The sequence below is a fragment of the Ranitomeya variabilis genome, chromosome 4, assembly GCF_051348905.1.
Source record: "Ranitomeya variabilis isolate aRanVar5 chromosome 4, aRanVar5.hap1, whole genome shotgun sequence".
Classification (NCBI taxonomy): Eukaryota; Metazoa; Chordata; class Amphibia; order Anura; family Dendrobatidae; genus Ranitomeya; species Ranitomeya variabilis.
In genome coordinates this window covers 447981185-447990775 of record NC_135235.1, presented here as the reverse complement: position 1 = coordinate 447990775, position 9591 = coordinate 447981185, and the positions used below count along the sequence as shown (strand labels likewise).

The 9591-nt window shown below is 39.8% G+C and overlaps 1 long non-coding RNA gene across 1 annotated transcript; it reads right to left on the bottom strand.

Annotated features, from left to right (window-relative positions):
- Positions 1-1544: 1544 nt before the first annotated feature.
- LOC143769006 (uncharacterized) lies at positions 1545-8864 on the bottom strand. The gene is made up of 3 exons (XR_013214161.1): positions 8761-8864; positions 3737-3788; positions 1545-1741 (listed from the first exon to the last, which is right to left on the bottom strand). It is a non-coding gene; the product is annotated as an uncharacterized LOC143769006 (long non-coding RNA).
- Between the last annotated feature and the right edge of the window lie 727 nt (positions 8865-9591).

Below are 9591 nucleotides of genomic sequence, written 5' to 3'. Positions count from 1 at the left end.
GAGCTTCCTCCACAGCTATCCTGTGTTTGACCTAAGGGCATACAAAAAGAATAGCCAGCACACATGGCCAGAGTGTTATGTGAGGCAAAGTGTAACCCTTAATGGAGAGATCTTCTCCCACTGTTCACTTTATGCTTTTGACTTCAACACAGGAGGTCCTGTTCTGCAACTGTAGACAACCTATGTTTTATCACATATCTAAACAAGGTTTTTGAGGATTTTTGTAATATTTTCTGAGATCTGCTAAGATATTTAGACTTATAATGTAACATCCAAGCTGTCATTAGTATCCTTATCAATGCATGCATATTGTTTCTATACATCCACAGGTTCTGGACAGCGAGTAAGTTAATAGAATTTGTGATGATACTATACTGGTGACTGTATTGGGAAACTCTTAAGGGCTGATTCTTTAAGCCTGGTGTTTTTCACAAAGAGGGCTGTGCAAGAATAGGTTGTACTGAATGTTGCATAGTTTGGTCGCAGAAGAAACTTGTGAGAGTAGATTATATGGGGTAATTCAACTTTTATCTACAGAGAACATGAGGTACATGCATCAGCTTATTAATACAGCATAATAGGAAGTCTAAAGGACCTTTTACCAGAGAAAAAGTGAAACCAAAGTACAACAATTATATGCATTACATTAAACTAAGCATATAACAGTAACAACATCGCCATCCACTGTCAGAAAAGTGTAAACTTCTCCTGCACACAAATAAGTCTGTATCTGATGCATATCTGCCAACACCGAATGCATTAAGAGGCTTTCCTGCATCTCTTTCAAGGACTGGAGAAACATTTTTTTAGGCTGGACCAAATCGGTCCAAGGAAAAAATCTGACATGCACTGCCTCATTGAATAACATGGGGACGAGTGCTATCTGTCAAAATGACTGATAGAATTCGTATAATTTTTATGGGGGTGTGCACGAGGCCTTGGTGTAAGAAAAGTTAGCACTTTTACTGAATTTATTGGGTGAGCATAACCATGCCATGTCTGAACACATTTCCCCAGCTCAAACCATTTTGTAGATCTGCCTCAAACTGTCATGAAAACATCAAAAGTCACAAATATTTTGCTCAATTCCAAGTTGTGCAAAAATGTGGAAACTTTTCAAACTGTTCTGCACCAGTTTTCTGGAAAAAACATTTTGATGAATCATGACCTCAGCGCCTTCATTAAGTCTGGCACTTTGTACTTTCATAGCTCAAGTCTTGCCGCCTTAGTAACGTAAATTATTATGAATTAGTTCAACGAACTTGGTCATGTCCAAGCTCTGCTCACTTTTCTAAAGGTAGGCAGCACTGGCTGGTAGTGTCATAAAAATTACAAAAGTTGCAGTTTATATCTTCCAATGTAGTGATCAGTAATCCTCTGTCCCTAAAATTTTGACCATGATATACACATATATTGCATGCACTATGCTCACATTTACCTATGTTTAAAATAAAAATGGGTTTCATTATTTTTATACCAACTCTAGATATATCCTAGAACACCTTCAGAGGTTTTTAGACATTTTATGATGGCATGTACCAATATGTAGAAAAAGATTAAGTTGCACCCTGAATTGCTAAGAATAATAACTCTAGAACAATGGAACTGCATTCGGTGAAGCTGGACATTTTCTTCTCTTGGATTCTACACGCCTGGACACAGCGGGTCCGTGCTCTTGAAACTCAGCTTATGCATCAGGGTGAGCTGGTTTATATTCATTCTCTTCAAGCTGCATTAATGCCTTAGAAAATAGGAAAACGCTAAGTTATGTACATATGGAATATTGGAAAAATGAAACTGCAATATTGCTGTGAAAAATTACAGTAAAAAAGAAGGTACTTAGCACATAGATTGGTCAATATATGTGATCACAAGAGCCAACGTCAAGGCGTCCTTCATTGTTGGGTCCCTGTGTTGATATGACACCCAAATATATACTCCTTAAACCTTCGGCTAGCTGGGGTGATTCTGACAAGTTTCAGCCCTAGGATATAATGATCATAGTCGAAAAGAGTGTGACTGCGACCAGACCCGTGCAGTCAGGGGTTATGCCATCACCATTTTCATTTCAATGTGTGTCCTCCCCACACTGCAGTCAGAGGCCGTAAGCTGACGTTGATGCATCCTTTATGGGCGGTGCATGATATCATGCTCGACACCTTGTTCTGGCTATGGAGGATGAAAAGGGCATTAATTGCAGCGAGAGTGCGTACAGGTAAAAAGATTCTTTTTTTTTTTGTGCGTGTGTTTTAGAAGAGCACCCGAGTAAGGGACACTAAACATTAATAAAGGGCCCAGGAAGGGGGCATTATAAATTAAGGGGCTCAGTGTGGGGTGGCTTTATAAACTAACTTGCCAAGGTCAAGGGACATTCTTAAATAAAGGGCCCAGAATGGGGAACATTATGAAAGGACTCCGGATAGGGGACATTATTATAGTAAGGGCGAGTATGGGGGATATTATTACAGGAAGGGTCCAGTATGGGTGAAATCTTTACAAGAAGGGCCCACAGGGGGGACATTATTATAGGAAGGGGCCAGGACAGGGTACATTATTTCAGAAAGGGGTCAGTATGTGGAACATTACAGGCTGGTACATCTGAGGAACATGCTGGTGGGGGGACTCTAGTTAAGTCAATGATTAGAACCCAGATCAAAGTGCTCTGAGTGGCTCTGTTCACTGGCATCTTGGTAGCATTGACAGGGAAGTTCAAACTTTATCCTGCGCATGAGCGCCCTGTAGAGTGAACTGAATGGATTTCCTCTTTGGCATCCTGATCCCCTGTGCAAACATTTATGACGTGAGTGGAACATGCAAATATACTAGTCCATTCCAATCTATAACACTGTCATAACCAAGAGTTGATGTCTAGAATTCCATGACTACCAGGACCTTACCATCTGACAAACCCGCAAGTCAGTGACACTGAATAGCTATATGAAAGTACATAATCATAATTTTCTTTGTTTTATAATAAATGTGATCAAACCATACAATAATTTTTGTGTCTTGTAATTACTGATATATTAATGCTATAGCTAACCCCTCCTATTGACTACCCACATACCTTTATATGCCTGTATAGTAACCCATTGTACTGCTGTCTTTATATCTGATAGAGATTCCCCTAAAATGGATTAGTCTTAGGGCTGCTTTTTACTTCCCAATGCAGTCCTATCTGTATCTAAGCAGCATTTTCCAAAGTTTCATATGTTAGTCCAGTTTTTTGAGCACTTGAAAGAATTATACACATAATTGTGTCTAATAGAATACATAATAATCATTGGCATTGCACTTTAATAGATCATAGTTCTGTAAAGGCAATGGAACAACAGTGATTTTGGATACTTTGGCAGATGAACCTTTGGGCCACCTTAGGCACCAGAGACAAGGTATGAAGACTACCTTTGTGACTCCTATAGTGACCCTTCTTCTTACTTGTTCTCTTGTACCTCCTCTCCTTCATGTATAAAGAGCTGTGTTTCTCAAACTATGAGGCTGGCCTCAGTAGTGAAGCACCCCCTAATTGTTGGTGAGGCACATTTCCTGAGGTAGTTTTCACAGAAGTAATCAGTAGGTGTCCATTTATTTTTCTGGCTGCAGTAATTTCTGGTTTAGGATCATAATTGAGCCATTTTAAACTTATTTCAAGACTATGAAAAACTCAGGAGGCAAATGAAAGGTAAATTAGGCAAGATTTTTTAATTTTTGCATGGACTTCCACCACAAACATTACCTTAGTCTTTCCTAGGTAGCCTGTGTATCTCCTTGGTCTGTCTGGTGAGGTCCTGGTAGAAAAAGTTTGAAAATCCTGATATACAGTGTATCACACAAAAAATCTGGAAATACGTTTTACAGTACATTACCTTTCTACAACGTCTTGACACTAATTTATTATGGGCATCAATATAAAATCTAGAAATGTGCGAAATTAAGACTATGTGTAATACAGAATAAAATTATATCAGATCACGGACATCCCTTAAACACCTTAATGGTATAAAGTAATGCACATGTAAGCTTGCTGCCTCATGCCTTTCTATGTAGAAGAGGACTTGGCCAGAGTCCAGGTAGGATGATCTGCGAGGTCATTGAGCAAAAGCAGACAGGAGATGGTGGCTGGCTTCCAGCTCTCATGGAACAACAGAACACAAGTTTCTTGTCTACCAGTGGAGATGGATTAAACAGGAAAAAGAGTGAAAAAAATGAAGGGAATCTTGTGGTCGGCTGCCATGTTTAACACATATATGTTATTTATTTAATATGCTATTGCGTTGCAGGGGAATCTTATGTGTTACTCTACAACGTGATAAGGCACAAAGGGGACTCTGCAGGTTACCGGAGATGAGCTGGCGGTGGGTGATGGCTTTGTGTAATATAGACGTCTTGCAAGTGAAGTGCTGCCAGAATTAGCAAGGAAACAAATTGGAGTTTTTTTTGTTGGCAGTCAAGAGCTTTATTTCCACCCTGAGCCTTTTATACATTAACTCTTCCCATTAATATGATGGCATAAATCTGTGCAGATAATTGTGCACTTATTTTTCCTTTATGGGCATATGGTTATTTAGTAGTACTGGTACTAGTAATAGTATTAAAATCTATACGAGACTCATAATGCAATACGGGAACTTCCAAAAAATGTATTAGAATCTAAAAGAAGGGAAGCAGTAAAGTCCTGAATAGGATTTATTAATCTTCACTCAACATCTGAATTTGAAGGATATTAACTTCAGACTTACCTGCAAGTACAGTCAATCGGAGATAGACTTTTTAGACACTAGGATTTTCAAGCGTGAAGATGGCTTTCTTCAGACTGAAGTTTTTAGGAAAAGTACAGCTATCATTCCCTGAAGTTAGATTCATTTCAACGTACAATGAGAAATGGAATGATATGAGAAGTACTTTATCCAAGAATTGGCCCATCCTTGTGAACGATCCAGTATTAGCCAAGAATACTTCTCACGTACCATCTATTAGATACAAGCGAACAACACGGATCCTAAAAGATCTCCTTGTTCATAGCTACCACAGGGGACCATCGGTAGAGAGCGCTTTTGGATCCAGGGGCCCTAAATTGGGATTGGCTGTGCAACAAGTACCAAAATGAATAACTCAACAGTCTTTAAATCAAGTGACGATCCAAAAGAGTTTCATATAACCCAGTATATTATATGCAATACCATGTGATTTACCATGTGTCTTGCCCATGTCGACTTATTTATATTGGCATGACTTCAAGACAACTGAAAATTTGCACAAGGGAACATGTTCAGGACATCAATAATGCACGTGAAGTGATTGACTTTTCACTTATTAAACCGATACCATGACATTTCAAGGTGGCACACAATTGCGATTCCAGCCTTCTTTGGGTCATAGGGATTGAGTATATCATTAAGGATTCACGTGGCAGGAACCTAAAAATCAAACTTGCTCAATTGGAAACACAATGGATAATGACGGTTAGATCCATCCGACCAGGAGGACTAAATGAGGTACTCAGTTTTGCTCATTTTTGTAAATTAATTTTGAAGGGACTTTTAGGTTTCTTAGGTCCTACTGTTTAGTGTAATATTTTATCAGTGTGTGCTTTATTTTATTACATTTTTAATATATTTTTCTTTGTATCCACTGCAGGCACAGGACATATCAGTTGTCAAGCCACATCTTCTACACTCCTCAATGTTGTGCGCTTGCTCTTGTTGGTGGTCCTCAGTTGCCGCGGCTATGCATCCCTACAGCGTCATCATCTCCTCCCACCATCTGATGCGTCAGAGGTGGGCGGCGACAGATGACCTGTGACTTGTGACCTTGCCTACTGCAAGCACCATTAATCAACTGACCAGACATCTATCTATTTAAGGACTGTTTTGCCCCCTGTTAATTCACATACCCCCAGGAAGAAGCCATAAAGCGAAACCTACATCGAGGTCCTTTGTCCTGTACACCAATCCCACTAAGGTAGTATTTGCAATGTTTTTGACTGTGTCTTCGATTGCATCTTTGATTTTTACTGGCTTATTCATATAAGTAGCAACTAGTGATGAGCGAATATACTCGTTGCTCGGGTTTTCCAGAGCACGCTCTGGTGACCTCCGAGTATTTATGACTGCTCGGAGATTTAGTTTTCATCACAGCAGCTGAATAATATACAGCTACTAGCCTGCTTGATTACATGTGGGGATTCCCTAGCAACCAGTCAACCCCCACATGTACTCAGCCTGGCTAGTAGCTGTAAATCATTCAGTTGCCACGATGAAAACTAAATCTCCGAGCAGTCATAAATACTCGGAGGTCACCCGAGCAACGAGTACACTCGCTCATCACTAGTAGCAACCTTAAATAATAATAATCTTTATATAGAGCTAACATATTCTGCAGCGCTTTAGTTTGTACACATTATCATCGCTGTCCCCGATGGGGCTCACAATCTATATTCCCTATCAGTATTCCCACCAGATGTTGTCCTTGGTGGGATTTGAACCCAGAACTCCAGCGCTGCAAGGCTGCAGTGCTAACCACTGAGTCACTGTGCTGCCTGTGCTGTTATATATAAACAACCTTTTGGCTTATGTTTTAATAGAGACATACACTTTTATCTTACACTAGTAGTCTAATTTGTATGCCTTGCTATTCCAAATGGACTATCACGTTATCATATATATATTTATATATATATATATATATATATATATATATATATATATATATATATATATATATATATATATATATATACTAGATTGTGGCCCGATTCTAACACATCGGGTATTCTAGAATATGCATGTCCCCGTAGTATACCTTTATGACATCATCGTCGCCTTGGCAACCATTATGACATCTACGTCGATACTGTGCCCGTCGCTGATTGGTCAAGGCCTGGCGGCCTTGACCAATCAGAGACACGGGATTTCCAGGACAGACAGACAGACAGACAGAAAGACAGACAGACAGACAGACAGACAGACAGACGGAAAAACCCTTAGACAATTATATATATAGATATATATATATTTATATTTATGTATTGGATATTTGCAAACCCTATGATTTACATTTTTTGGTTGCTCCAATATATTGAACTGCATTAGCACTTTCATGGTTTCTAGCATTTATTCAGTTCTACAAATCAACTTCCTATTTACCTACCATAATTCTGACTGACCACTAGGGGTCATTAATATATGTGGTGAGTGATTGTCACTGCACAGACCTTTCTGCACTTTTTGTTTACCCTTTTTATTATTATGTTTTTACTAGATGGTGGCCCGATTCTAACGCATCGGGTATTCTAGAATATGTATGTATGTATGTATGAATGTATGTATGTATATAGCAGCCACATAGTATATAGCACAGGCCACATAGTATATAGGAGCCATGTAGTATATAGCAGCCATGTAGTATATAGCAAATACTACGTGGCCAGTGCTATATACTATGTGGCCATGTAGTATATAGCAAATACTACGTGGCCAGTGCTATATAGTATGTGGCTGCTATATACATACATAACTACATACATATTCTAGAATACCCGATGCGTTAATACAGGCCACGCAATATATAACAGTGGCCATGCAGTATATAACACAGCCCAAACAGTATATAACACAGCCCACGTACTATATAACACAGCCCACGTACTATATAACACAGCCCACACAGTATATAGCAGCCACGCAAATATATAACACAGGCGACGTAGTATATAACACTGGCCATGTAATATATAGCACAGCCCACGCAGTACCAAACACAGCCCACACAGTATATAACACTGCCCATGTAGAATATAGCAGCCACGCAGTATATTACATAGCCCATGTAGTATACAGCAGTGTGGGCACCATATCCCTGTTTAAAAAAATAATTAAAATAAAAAAGTTATATACTCACCCGCCGGGATCCACCGAAGCTCTCGCGATGCGCGCGCGGCTGCCGCCATCTTCTGTTTCCAGGATGCATTGCGAAATTACCCACATGACCTAGTCTCGTGAGACTGCTAAGTCTTCTGGGTAATTTCGCAATGCATCTTTGGGAACGGACGATGGCGGCAGCCGCGTGTGGCTCGGCGGACTACGGAGAGTGAGAATAGCAGGTTTTTTTTTTATTATTATTTTTAACATTACATTTTTTTACTATTGATGCTGCATAGGCAGCATCAATAGTAAAAAGTTGGGGACACACAGGGTTAATAGCAGCGATAACAGAGTGCGTTAGCGGTGACCGGAGGGGAGTATGCGGGCGCTGGGCACTGACTGTAGGGGAGTAGGGAGGGACTAATCGGACTGTGCCCGTTGCTGATTGGTCGCGGCAGCCATGACAGGCAGCTGGCGAGACCAATCAGCGACGCGGGATTTCCGTTACGGAAGTTGCGGACAGAAAGACGGAAGTACCCCTTAGACAATTATATATATAGATATATTCCTTCAATAAAGATTGTTTAATTTTTATTATTTGGGCTGTACTGCTTCCCTTCTTTTGGATCCCCCTTCTGGTAGTAGTATTAGTAGTAAGTGTAACTCCAGTCAAAACACAACGTAAAACTTGCTGTTTAGTTTAGTCCGATTTTAGTTTACTTGCCACTACATTTATCAGATTTGGGTAATGTTGGGGATCAGATCTTTTCATGCCATAGTAGTTGTGCTTATAATACAATAATACAGCCTGTACTCTTATTCTCTGTATTCTATAGCTATCCTATAGATCATTGATAGCTTAGCATAAGTAATTTGCACGAGCCCATTCTAAGTTTACCTCTGTTTTCCCAATCTATTAGTCTTCATTTGCACTGATACTCAGTCAGTCTCACATTACCCAGGCTGGGAAGCTTTCCTCCTGCTTCTCTTCGCCCTCCTCAGCTTTATTGAAAGGGGTCTTTCTGTTTGCACGTTAAAGAAGACCTGTCAATCAAAACTAGCCAGTTAAGAAAACACTTCTCCCCTTGCCTGCACTCTTCTAACCATGCCAAAAAGCAGCACACTGATTGTCTAATCTTTTTAAGCCCTATAATAATTTTTCTAAGCATGTCCACAAAACCACCCAGAAACACCAATTTTGAATATGCTCGGTCTATTTTTGAAGCTCTTTAGTTGGAAACTTCAGTGAAAAATGGGATGGATGGAAGGGATGTCAGAAAAAATCATTGGCTCAGTTTCCCATACAATTTTTATTCCTGTCTGACGTGAAGGAGAAAGACCTTTTCAGTTATATTTTATTTGGAAGGTGGAGATTGTTTGATCCATTAAGGCAGTGTTCTCCAATTACTTTCAGGCACGAGTTGTCCTTTAAGGCCATGAAGTCATTGCTGTTGCAAAGTTGTTGGGTGTGCTTGTTGTAAGTGCCAGGCGCTTTTATCTACATACTCTGATATGTGTTCAAAAATTGCCACAGGCAAAAGAAAATTCACTTGGGATAAACTACAAGACTGAGTGGACAGGGATCAAACAAGCTCTGAGGTTAAACAGTCGCTCGGAAATGGGCTGACTGGGTGGGACAGCAGGTTTCATCTTAATATCTAGCAGTTTAATATTAGCAACTGTATCCTAAGTACTTTATTTCTTTACACAACACACATTAATCAACAGA